General features: G+C 45.4%; 1 protein-coding gene across 1 annotated transcript in view; it reads left to right on the forward strand.

Annotated features, from left to right (window-relative positions):
• The window catches only part of GRXCR1 (glutaredoxin and cysteine rich domain containing 1), a 99,668-nt gene that overhangs the window by 75,668 nt on the left and 10,494 nt on the right, over nucleotides 1–13,506 (forward strand). The window lies entirely within an intron of this gene.

Below are 13,506 nucleotides of genomic sequence, written 5' to 3' on the forward strand. Positions count from 1 at the left end.
TAGATAGATAGATAGATAGATAGATAGATAGATAGATCATAGGCTACCAGTCCATAGAAGGTAGTTATTTGTCTCTTAAATAAGTTGGTGTGGTGCAGAGGTATTGATATCTCTGTTTCATGAATGATTCTTTCATCTTGTTGTGCCTTCCTTTCACGGTGAATCCTCACTTCATGGTTAAAAATGGCTCAACTCCATCATATTTTTTCCAGCTTGTTAAAAGGTAAAAAGAGTAAATATGAAATTATCAGTTTGCTTTTAAGAGGATGGCCTGGAAGCTATATGCATTACTCTGTTCATATTTCACTGGCAAGGACTTAGTCATGTGGCTACATCTAACCATAAAGAGGTTGGAAAAACAGTCTTTCACTATATGCTCTGCCCAAATCAACTGCAGAGGATCTTCTAACTAAAATGGAGACTGGAGAGTGGGTAGTGACAATGGGGCAGGGGTAATTAGAATTCTCTATACACTATTAATAGAAGCAGGATAGTCCTAATAAGAGGTCACTGTAGCTAATTTAAAAAAAAAAAACAACCACAACATTTGACAATAAATCCTTCAAAAAGGATCTCTGAAATTGGGGTCAATGGAAAATCCATTACTTCTACTAGTCTGCTGAAAAGAAAAAGAATAAACAAATGTTATTCTTGTTACTAAAGCTCTATGTGTGCCTGGCACAATGTATTATCTCATTTAGTTCTTACAACACTACATGCAAGAGTTATTTTCTTCACATTTTATAGCTGAGAAAACAGGCCTTGAGATGTTCAGTAACTAGCTCAAGTTCATACACTAAATAAACAGCAGAGAAAGGATTTTAATGCATGGCTGAGCCCACCAATTTTAACTCCAATGCTACAGCCTTCCAAACATATCTTGTTACCCACACAATTCACTTTCTTTCATCCTAGGATTATGGAAAGACTCTCATCCTTATTCTCTTGTTCTGAAGACACATAAGGAATGGATTCAAACAGGGATCTACCCTGACAGAATGAAAGCAGTCCTCTGATTCATTGCTGGCTGGTCAGGTTGCTTTCTGTTTTTCCTTCCAGATCCACTCTCTCCCAGGCTGTGGTCCGTCCTGAGCCTCGAGAAGGCAAACTTACAATGGAAGCACTAGTGGTTACTGGTTCCTTCCCCCGACTTCCAGTCACAGGGAGGCTGGTGTAGGAAATCTGAGTAAGGCAGGACAGAAAGGTTGAGGTAATCATTTTCCCTGCCCCCATCATACAGAGGTGCTTTCTTGTCAGGCCCCATGTTCCTCTCAGCCCATTCTATGGCTACATTTTTTTTATTTTTTATTTTGTTAAGGTCTGGAATACAATACCTTCCCTATGAACATGATACCTCTGGATAGCAACAGCTTCCTATTGTTTAAAAAGAACCACTGTTAGACAGTCACAATTCTTTAGCATTATAATACTTTATAAAAATGGGGTCTCTGCTTCATTTCACGGTCATGAACTTTAGAACACTGCAGAGCAGTCTTTCCAGGTGGCAACAGGGTGGCATCTTCCATCTTTTGATAGTTTTAGTAAGATGGCCATATAAGCCCTGGCCGGTTTTGTTCAGTGGGTAGAGCATCGGCTTGCGGACTGAAGGGTCCCAGGTTCAATTCCAGTCAAGGGCATGTACCTTGGTTGCGGGCACATCCCCAGTGGAGGGTGTACAGGAGGCAGCTGATCAATGTTTCTCTCTCATTGATGTTTCTAACTCTCTATCCATTTTGATCAACTAATATATTTCTCAATGACTCTGGTCATTTTATTCTTACTCAAATATTTTTCCTGCTCGGTGATTAAGTACTAATATTCTCCCAGAAAAACAAATCAACTCGATTTTCGTCAGCAATATTGGTCACTAACTATCCTCAGTTTTTTCACTCTTCACAGAGCCCTAGCTGAGGTCTAGTTAAATATCCTATAATAAAAAATACCTTAGCCACTCCACAACTTAGCTGAGAAGTTTTATGGTCTACAAAGTCCTCACATTTTATATCAATTATTCTTTTTAAAAAGTCACAAAATTGAGTATTTCATTCTAATATTTTGCTTTACCTCCTCTCCTTTTCACTTTATGGTGATATCATCCAACAACAATGTAAACTCCTGTAGATAACCTTTTATTTTTTATAAATTATTGACTCTACATAGAAAATGTTTGTGGACTAAATTGTGTGTACCCAACATTGATTCTAAGTTATAAATGCTCTCAGGGAGTTTGATAATAGTAACAATAATACAATGGCTATTTATTCAATTCCTATTATGTATATTGCCATGATCTTTGAAACACTATAAACATTATTATGCCAAATTTACAAATGAGGAAACTGAGTGTCAGACTTTACATTGTTTGTCCAAGATAAATTAATTTGTAAGTGGAGGTGTTAGAATTTAATCCAGAGTCTTATTCAAAAAGCCTTTGCTAAGCTTAGTCACTGCATTCCAAAATTCGGATAATGCAAAGAGAATTTTATGACATAGGAGACAGCAATCTTAAATCTATTAAATAGAATAGTCTTCTGGCTTCTTCTAGCTCAATCCCCAATACTATATTATTGTTCTAACCTGATGACTTGATATCACTTTTGTGTGATTTTTATATTAACTTTAAAGAAACAAACGAGATGGCCTTCTGCCATAGAGAAGGGAATAATACAACCCCATGATCATTAATTTTGATGATACAGTATTTATTTTTATTATTAAAAAATCAAGTTTGGCCTCTATTGGAAATTGTTCTTTACTGCTACACTGAAAAACGTGGCTCAGCACTAACTGTATACGACTAAAATCGCTTTCTTCAGCAGGCATTTTCTAACTCCCGAAGGTCTGCATTACATAATCACACACAACAAGTCAACCAGTTTGCAGTTAATTCTTCCTGCCAGGGAAGCAAGAAAGCTATACTCTTTAGAATGGGATTATCCACGAAGCTTGTGCTGTGCGTTTGAAGACACTGGTGGGATACTGCTACACCGGCTTTGAGCATTTTTCCAGACTCGTGTTTGATGTAGAACTTCAGGGTCTTCACGGAGCTGCTTTACATCCTAGAAAAGACCCAGAGCTGATTCCCGAAGCAAATTCTGACTTTGTCAACAGGGCTCAGGTGGCCGGTCTCCAGGGTTGATGTACCCTCCCTCTCTGGTGGGCACGGCAGCCAGAGTGACACACATTTATGGAGCACATCCTTCGGCAGGCGCCATGCTGCGTGCTGGTTGAGCTCCTTGAACGCCAGCCCTGCCATCTGCTCTCTGATTACACAGCAGAAGGCTTCCCCCGCAGCCAGCACCAGACAGTCCTGCTGCCTGGTTGCACCAGAGAGTGCGGCCTCCAGTGGTTTGCTCTGCACTTCCCATCGGGAGCCTGGCTGAGAGAAGGGATGGTGAGGGGAGATCCTTTCACACCGTGCTCATCCCTTTCGCTCCTCTCCTGTGTGGCCTTCTATCATCAAATCACATCAGCTTGGACCTTTTGCAAATTTACCTCCACCAAGGTGCGCTTGATTCACACCTTGGCTGGTCTTTCCTTTTTGAATCATCCGTCTTTATAAGACACGGCTATTTGGGATTTAATGCTGCATCTATTACAAAATGGCTGAAGATACAAATACAGCAGATACGTACTGAGTGTCTATGGTGCACCACAACAAAGTGCTGGGTCCTTGAAAGTGCAGCCCCTGTCATCACCGCTGTGTTCACTGTGCAGAGGGGCAAAGTGTGATCGGAGGGAACATCTGATTGTTGTCCTGGGAAAATCAAAGAAGCTCCACTGAGAAGGAACGTGTCCATTGGGGTTGAAAGTGTGTATAGGAGTTTCCGGGAGAAGGTGGTAGAGAGGATAGAGGAAACTTTGGGCAAAGGATAGAGCATGTATGTGCAAAGGCATATTATCTCATGGAAGGACCAGGAGAAGGGGAGGAATTCAGAGGGTCAGGAGCATATGGTATTAAAGGACAGGGCTGGAAGGATTGATGTAGCCAGAAAGTGGAGGCCTTTGTAGACCATGCTAAGAACTTTGGGTTTTATCCCAGTTACTAGAAGACATTCCAGTGAGCAGTGTACTGTAGGATATACAATAAAATAGGAAGAAATAAACGGCAGGAAGGTAATTAAATGAGAGAGAAAAGGAGCCTTGTTTAACCCAGCAGGAGGGATGAAAGCTTACTGTTTGATTCAAGAGCCAGTTCTGTGATGGCATTTATCTGGAGACTATGTTTTTATGCTTAATTAAAAAGCAAGACCGTTATTTATCGTATCATCCAGTTCCTCTAAAGCCTTATGTAAGGCATTGCTTTGTTGGACTACTGTGCTAAGAAAAACTTTGTTTTCACTGAGGAGCTGGCTCGGAATTAAATGTAAGCCTCAGTTAGCTATCATTTTGAGATTTATTTAGGGCATTTCCTATGTCCTGAATTCCTATTCAAATTTTATTTTGTCATATCATTATATGGATCTTTTGTTGCAAGCTGCTTTCTGAGTAACATGAAGTGTGTATGAATAGATGCAAGTAAAAAATAAAATAGATAATCTATATATGCACAAAGTTTATGTTTGGTTTTGGTTACTGAGAACATTTTTCTACTTCTTATGGACCTCTCAGAAATGTCAGTTGAATAGCTTTCAAATATTGGTGTTCCATGTAGAAGCCAGAGCCTGGGTATCAGCATGGAGATGCATCAGCGTGGAGAAGTATCAGCGTGATGACAACTAACGTCTGTGTTTGTGATTTTAAACAGTGTTTGAAAAAAATATCCTTAAGTGTTTATATTGTTTATCTTATTTTGTTTTCAAAATATGCTTTTATAAATTGATTTTAGAGAAAGAGAAAGGGGGAGAGAGAGAGAGAGAGAGAGAGAGAGAGAGAGAGAGAGAGAGAGAGAAACACTGATGTGAGAGAGAAACATTGATTGGCTGCCTCCCGCATGCATGCACCCCAACTGGGGATCAAGTCAACTACCTGGACCTGTGCCCTGACGGGGAATCGAACCAGCAACTTCTCAGTGCTTGGGGCAATGCTCAACCAACTGAGTCACACAGGCCAGGGCTATTATATGTTTTTGATAATGGTGTCCGGAAACTCTTGAATTAGTAACTCTTCATGGAAATCTAGAATAGTGCTAGATACAAGCTGGTTTATACCAATCTGTTATTTTCTTCAGCTTACTGTTGAAGTAGATTGCTTACACTGGCCTGCTATCTTACCTCTGTTTCCTCCAGGGCACCGATGCAAAATAATATGCAGAATATTGTCGAGTGTGTTTCCTCCCACATCCTGCATGGATTAGGGTTCGGGATCTGAAAAGAGGAGCGCACACAAATGAGAGAGAAATGACACGAGATAATTTTGAAATGTTGGGGGACCAGGCAGGCAAGTCCAGAAGGACTTCCACTGATGCTCAGGCCGCTCCAACCTTTTATTGATCTGGAGTAGCCCTTAGGGTAAGGAGGTTTCAATGACACACAGATTAGCTCATCAGCAGATAATTTCCAGAAATAGGCAGAATATCTAATCAACAATAATCAACAAGGATTTACATAAGTATCTAAGAAATTAAGTGAACTAAGGTGGGGATGATGCTTCAACTATTATTACCTAAATTAACTGGGTGGTTCCTAGATTAACTGGGTGGTGCACAGCCCTGACCTTTGCTAGGACTTCAAAGGTTACTAGCTTTTGGGGGTCTCTGTCTATACTCAGCTAGTGAAGACAATAAATGGACTCTGGCAGAATATCACAGAAAGTTTCATGAAACATAGATTTTCTCATTTTGAATGAAAGGATATGGTGACTACAAAGGGTGATGTACATATAATATTTGGTAACCCTATTGCCATAATTAATTTCTTTCCCTTTTTCTTTGTGCTCAGTGAACTATTATTCTTCCTAAAGATATGTAACCATTACATCATTTTTTAAAAAATTTTATTTTTATTGATTTCAGAGAGGAAGGGAGAGGGAGACAGAGATAGAAACATCAATGATGAAAGAGAATCATTGATCGGCTGCCTCCTGCATTTCCCCCCCCACCCCCACCCCCCTATTGGGATCAAGCTCACAATCCAGGCATGTGCCCTTGACCAGAATAGAAGCCTGGATCCTTCAGTCCACAGGCCGTCACTCTATCCACTGAGTCAAACTGGCTAGGGCATCATTACCTTATGAAGAAAACATTTACTGACCTTTTTAATTAGGTTAAATTTACCGTGTTATATGCTTTTGTAGCATCTTGTACCAATGGCTCTTTTGTAGCATTGATGATAGTGGTAAGTTTATACTTATTTATGTGATCTTTTGCTTAACATCTGTCTCCTCCAAAAGACTACATTTCCTCAGCAACAGGGAGCCATTTATTTTCTTATTGTGGTATCTCTTACGCTTAGCATAGTGCCTAACCTATAATAGGAGCTCAAAATAGTGTTGACTGTGGAAATGAGTGAATGGACACACATATAATTGAGTACACGTTGCCCATCCGTGCATCAGAAATGGTGGGCATGTCCCCTGGCAGTCCTAGTCAGCAGGGGGCTGATTTCTTCTCGCAGCCTTTTCTTATTCCTTGAAGGTGTGGGTCTCTTTGTGGGGGCCCACACATGAGGGAAGGTTATGTAAACTGTCTTATCTTCCTCTGAAACATTTGTTACACGTAAAACAAAATGGTTTGTTCACAAGTCACAGGTCACCACTCAGGATTTTAAGGTGGGAACTAATCGAGAATAAAGCTAGTTTTGTGTATGGAAGGGTAATGAAACAGATCCTTTCCTGGCATATGCAATGTATTAAAAATAACTAGGGGGATTGATAGTCTGATCGCTGGTTCTCTGTCTTTGGATCTGTCCCTGTTCATCAGTCTATGTTGTTCTCTATATTCCACAAATGGTGAGGTCATGTGGTATTTACCTTTCTCTGACTGGCTAATTTCACTTAGCATGATGCTCTCCAGTTCCATCCACGCTGTTGCAAATGGCAAGAGTTCCTTCTTTTTTACCGTAGCGTAGTATTCCATTGTGTAGATGTACCACAGTTGTGTGTGTGCGTGTTTGTGTTTACTGAATTTATGTGAAATGTCCCCCCCTCACTCCCCACACCCCTATAGGCATATCCCTGGAGGCATCTCCCCACAGAAAGCAGATTAGTGACTGCCTGGGGCTAGGACGGGAGGACAGGGAGGGGGCACTGGGAAAGGGAGGCGACTGTTAATGGGTATGGGTTTAAAGTCCTACAGTTGGCTCCTCTCTGAGGGGGCGTGGCTAGGCCCTGGGGGCGTGGCTGGACGCTAAGGCAGACCCAGCCAGCTTAAAACCCTGCGGAGGGCTGGCGGCCCACGCTGTGGTGGCTGTTAAGCGTGGAGGCATGGAGGAGTGCGCTTGCCTCTGCCGCGTGGGCTTTCAGGGGGATGTGGGTGTCGTCAGGAATGCCAGGGCCCAGCTGAGACGGCAGCGGCCGAGGGCAAGCGGTGTTGTCAGGAGTGCCAGGGCCCAGCTGAGACAGCAGCGGCCGAGGGCAAGCGGTGTTGTCAGGAGTGCCAGGGCCCAGCTGAGACAGCAGCGGCCGAGGGCAAGCGGTGTTGTCAGGAGTGCCAGGGCCCAGCTGAGAGGGCAGCGGCCGAGGGCAAGCGGTGTTGTCAGGAGTGCCAGGGCCCAGCTGAGACGGCAGCGGCCGAGGGCAAGCGGTGTTGTCAGGAATGCCAGGGCCCAGCTGAGACGGCAGCGGCCGAGGGCAAGCGGTGTTGTCAGGAATGCCAGGGCCCAGCTGAGACGGCAGCGGCCGAGGGCAAGCGGTGTTGTCAGGAGTGCCAGGGCCCAGCTGAGAGGGCAGCGGCCGAGGGCAAGCGGTGTTGTCAGGAGTGCCAGGGCCCAGCTGAGAGGGCAGCGGCCGAGGGCAAGCGGTGTTGTCAGGAATGCCAGGGCCCAGCTGAGACGGCAGCGGCCGAGGGCAAGCGGTGTTGTCAGGAGTGCCAGGGCCCAGCTGAGACGGCAGCGGCCGAGGGCAAGCGGTGTTGTCAGGAGTGCCAGGGCCCAGCTGAGACGGCAGCGGCCGAGGGCAAGCGGTGTTGTCAGGAGTGCCAGGGCCCAGCTGAGACGGCAGCGGCCGAGGGCAAGCGGTGTTGTCAGGAGTGCCAGGGCCCAGCTGAGAGGGCAGCGGCTGAGGGCAAGCCGGCCCCGGCAGAAAAGCACATGGAGGCGCACCGGCAGCGCGGTGCTGTGCGGGGAGTGGAGGAATCGCGAGCCCCATGCCGCCCCCGCACTGCTCGCTGCAGGACCTGCCTCCCGAGCTGCTAGTGGAGATCTTCGCCTCGCTCCCCGGCACCGATCTGCACAGCCGGGCCCAGGCCTGCACCAAATTCCACCACATCTGCACATCGACAGCATCTGGAGACGGCGCTGCCGGGAGGAGAATGGCGTTCCTGAAAACTTGCCGAACCAGGAGAGGAGGGGTATGTCTTATCGAGAAGTCTCTGCGAAGCTGCTCCACCCATACAGACACATGTTGGGATTGTGGCAGCTAGATCATGGCTATCGAACACTGCTGAATGTCGTGGTGGACGGCTTAGGCATTACTGGTTCGACGTGCTGGCCTCCCATTATCACCGATATGGATGGCCCACTGCAATCCCCGCCGTTGTTCAGAATTCGCCTGACGGAGAGGAAATCAGCCACGGTGGAGTGCAGGACGGCTTCTACAGCTTGTCCCACCGCCGCCACATGCAGATTCAGAAGGACAGGCTCAGCATCCAGTGGATCAAGGGAGACCAGCAAAAGGATTCACCAAGGCAGCTTAGGGGAGAACGCGGGCGGGTGCTGTGGCGGGAGGACAGCCTGCCCGATTACTCCGTGACCTACGCCGCGTCTACCTCCAGCCCAGCCACCCGGACGACCTCTTCAGGCCAGGCCTCTTCCAAGGCGGATTCTATGACGTCCGCCTAGTGCTTGCCATGCTCAGCTTCCATGGGAAGGATGCCAGGGTCACGAGCGTCACGGCGGACTTCATCTGGACGTTGGAGATCCACCTCATGCGCCGCATCCAGCCGATGGCGAGATCTTCCGCAACTTCAATGAGCTCTCCCGCGTGGTCCAGGAGATTGAGGAGCAGGTGATCCGGGAGCAGCAGCAGCAGCAGCAGCAGCAGCAGCAGCAGCAGCAGCAAGAAGACGGGGCTGAGGAAAGCGAGGGCCATGCCTGGCAGAGCCCTGCCCAGCCCAGCGTCGGGGAGTCCGGGGCTGCAGCTTCGGAGGAGCAGCCTGTCCCGTTTGTTCTGCCTGTGGGCGTGCGCTCAAGAGACGAGAACTTCCCCCGAACCTGCAGGATGTGTTTCTATGGCGTGAAGATTGTTACCTCAGATGGCTTGGCCTACCCCAGTCGCTGCCCTGGCGTCTTCTTCCTGTTCGATGAGAACCACTTCGGGTTCATCTGGCTGGAGCTGAAATGCTTATTCCTGTTCTGCAGAGTCCAGAACACCTTCCAGAATGTGGAGGCACCATCCCTGCAGAAGGCCTTCCTGGAGATGCTCTCCAACATTCAGTCCAGACCCCCTGAGAGGAGCAGCTTCTAGCCACTTGGAAGATCTGACCTTCTGACCAGGTTACCCACCTTTATTTGTTTTTTTAATCCTCACCCGAGGATATTTCCCATTGATGTTTAGAGAGAGAGGGGGAGAGAGGGAAAAACAGAAATAATCCATGTGAGAGAAACACATCAGTTGTTTGCCTCCTGCCCAAGCCCGGACCGGGGCCAGCAACTGAGGTAGAAATAAACCTTAGACCAGTGGTCTCAACCTTCCTAATGCTGAGACCCTTTAATACAGTTCCTCATGTTGTGGTGACCCCCAATTTCCTTGTTACAAATTGAACATAATTAAAGCATAGTGACTAATCACACAAAAAAATAAAGACATCTTAGTTAATATCTACTGTTTATTTATTAACATTGAATTCATGGCCAATAGCAATAGAGCTCATTCCTTATGAAAGCTTATCTAACAGACACATTATCTCCATAAAGCATAGCTAGTGCTTTGGCACTAAGGCTGCGGGCTATTTTAAACAGCCCGGGCCACAGGCTCCTGGGATGGCGTCTTCAGAGACAAATGGGGACTGTTCTCATTCCTCACGGGGATCTGAAGAAAAGAAGGAACATGGGGGAAAGGCAGAAAGCAGCAGCTCCTCAGACTCCAGCAGTAGTGATGAAGATGCCAGCAGCTCCAGCTCCTCTTCCTCGGGGGACGCCTCTGACTCAGACTCCAACTGAGCTTTGTTCATTCCTAGGTGGCGGGACAGAGAACTTCCCAACAGAAGTCTTTGGCATCTATGTACATTGCAGGGCTCTTCTCCCTGTCCCTGTTTATTGCTTTAGTTCCTTCCTTTGCCCTCCTCCTCAATACAGAGTAGGATGGGTTGGGAAGCGGGGAATTGGGACAGAACTCTCAATATCAGGTCCACACACCTGGGAAGAGAGGTTCCTGCTGGGAGAAGAAATAAATCTGAGCCTGTTTTGGGTCCCCCTACACCAGTGATGGCGAACCTTTTGAGCTCGGCGTGTCAGCATTTTGAAAAACCCTAACTTAACTCTGGTGCCGTGTCACATATAGAAATGTTTTGATATTTGCAACTATAGTAAAACAAAGACTTATATTTTGATATTTATTTTATATATTTAAACGCCATTTAACAAAGAAAAATCAACCAAAAAATGAGTTCACGTGTCACCTCTGACACGCGTGTCATAGGTTCGCCATCATTGCCCTACACCATCAGTACCACTCCCTCTAGGAGCCCCAAGCAATGAAGGATCTTGAAACAAACAGAGATGATTGGGCAGCTGTGAGGAGCACACTGCACTGGACTGCGTATTTGTGAAGAAATAAGTTTTGCTTTCCTTATTTTCTGTCTGCCAGAGGTGGTCGGGGGCCACCATGAGCCTGCGACTCCTACATTCTCTGCAACTCTGGACTTTTATACTACATCTGGTGTGAGAAAGGAGTTGCCATTCTTTATGTGACAGTGGTCATGTAGCAGGCAATATTTATACCTGTATATTTAACTCTGACATCTCTATGAGACTTTATTATTAATTTCAAATAAAATTATATTTTCTAAAAAAAAATAACTAAAAAAGGCATGATAATGAGATATAAAAGGGCAAGAGCTAGGATGTTCTGTGGCTTCTCTGACACATTCGCTCTGTTTGGAGTCGTTGTGAAAGCTTCCATTCACTTCACAACCTTGGGCTCCTACCCAGCAGTGATTCAAAGTACAGACTGAAATGTCCCCTGTGAGCTGTACCACTTTTTTGGAGGGCACTAATACAGTCATATCAGTAAGCAGTTAGCATGCATGGCACAATGAAAAGAGTGTAGGTTATGGAGTCAGCAAGACCTGAATTCGAGATCTGACCAGGCCTTGTGTTGATTAACTGAACTCCCTGGGCATGTCCTTCATTCTCTTTAAGTTTCAGTTTCTTCATTTAAAAAATTGAGATAATAATGCTTACTTTGCACTGATGATAAAAAGAGCTACTGTCTATAATGCTCTGAATACATTGCTTTTATCACTATTTTCAGGATTGAATTAATTTTTTAGGGGAAAAAAAAAGATTCTGAATCAACTGAACAATACACTAGTAATATTTATACAGGTCTATTGGAAGTCTTGGTAAACTTTGCCAGGTAGTAGAATGATTAATTGAATGTGGAGTTATATTTAAAAACTATCACACTCACCTATGACATTCTTAGCCAAATGCCATCCAGGAAAAGATTATTTCCTAAGAATATCAGTCTGAAAGGAAATACACTCTTTTGTGGACACAAGAGTCTCTTTTTAGGCCAAGCAATAATTGAGATACTTGTGATGGAGAACTGTGGGGAAGGAGACCTTTAGAATATATAGATGCGGTGCCGAGCAGGAGAGCTTGAGAGCTACCCTAGCATAAGCCCCAAGGGTGAGGATGGCAGGGGTCTGAACTTGCCCTTGAACTTGCCGATGAGGCTGAGATCCCCTCCTGCCGCTGCTCAGGAGCAGAGCGGGCACCGTCTGATCTCCTTGTCTGCCTGTGGGATATTGTACTTCAGTTCTGCAAGGATGTGGGACCCCGTGGAGATACAGGGGGGTTTTAGCTACTGTTTCTGCTCAGCGCGTACACAAGGACCAGAAGGCTCCTTCTAAGGAAACAATTTGAAGCCTGGCCAGATGGAGTTGTGGGTGGAGGCCATGTTGAGTAGCAACCTTTGAGAGAGAGAGACCATCAGGTCTCTGTTCCAGGGCAAAGTTTTTCCCACCTTAAGCCCTTGGTGCATCACCTGCACACTAGACACCGGAGTGTCTTGAAGAGCAAGGATTAGCGTGCCTTTAGTTAGGTACATTGCTTGGAGTGCGCAAAACCCTCATTTCATCTGAAACGTGGAACCTACTTCCATAATAGTGATGGTGCTGGCATTATTTGACTGAGGCTGAGCATATCCCAGGCATTTAATGGTAAGGAGCCGGTCCTTTCCTGGCCTATGCACTCTGTGCTAAACAACTGACTGAAGCACACTGACCGCTGAGCTCAGCGCTGGGAAGCAGATGTGTGATAGCTTCTCTGGTCCATTCATTTTGCTTGGAGTGATTGCGATGCGTTTTCTTTTGTTGATGGAAAATGACTCACATATTGTTTCCTTACTGCTTTGGCTCCTGTGCCCAATTCCCCAGAGGCGTTTCCCATCATAGCTTAGCTAACTCCTAAAGGAAATAGAATGTAGCAGTGGTAAAATATTACCAAATATTACTACATTTTAGACTTTAATGTTTTATTTTGGTGCTTTTGTTACCTTTGTTCTCACTTTAGGGGTTGTCACATCTATATTCCTAGCAGAACTACCCACGAATAAAAGCATATAACCTGCCTGTACAGCTACATATATTCTCTGTAGCCCTGTGTATGTTTTCATAGTGCTTTTTAATATATCAAGCTGACATCTCTGATGGTGATTAAGATGTCATGAATTATGTAAGATAAACTGAAGTGAAGTGAAACCCAGAACCAAAGGCTCCTTTACATCACTATGGGAATGGCCGAGCCTGCCGCAGAAACCTCACCTATAACCTTCAAGGCCACATCAATTGCCAGCAACTTCAGACATCCTCTGCCCTCATTAAGCAGATCCTTTGTTCCCCCTGCTGAGATTCCCTAGCTCGCCCCTTGTCTGCAGCATTCATTTGGCTCTAATTTTCCATTCTACCCTGTGCATTCCTCTGCCTTGTGTTTACATAAAAGTGTATTGTAACCTCCTAGGACCTTTCTTTTTTGAAGTGAGCCTGTGTTTTCTACCCTGCCCTGCAAAAAGGAATCCAAAAAGTATGTACTGTGTGATGATATTTTTCCCTGTCTTGTTGATGAATAGACAGTGAATCCAACATTCTGTGCCGGGGATATGGTGTGAACAAGGCAGATGGGGACTCTGCCTTTGATTAGAAATAACTACCCCAAGTTTTCCTTCTTCCCGCTCTATGTGTACATG

This window comes from Myotis myotis, unplaced genomic scaffold (genome assembly GCF_014108235.1).
Source record: "Myotis myotis isolate mMyoMyo1 unplaced genomic scaffold, mMyoMyo1.p scaffold_m19_p_1, whole genome shotgun sequence".
Lineage (NCBI taxonomy): Eukaryota > Metazoa > Chordata > Mammalia > Chiroptera > Vespertilionidae > Myotis > Myotis myotis.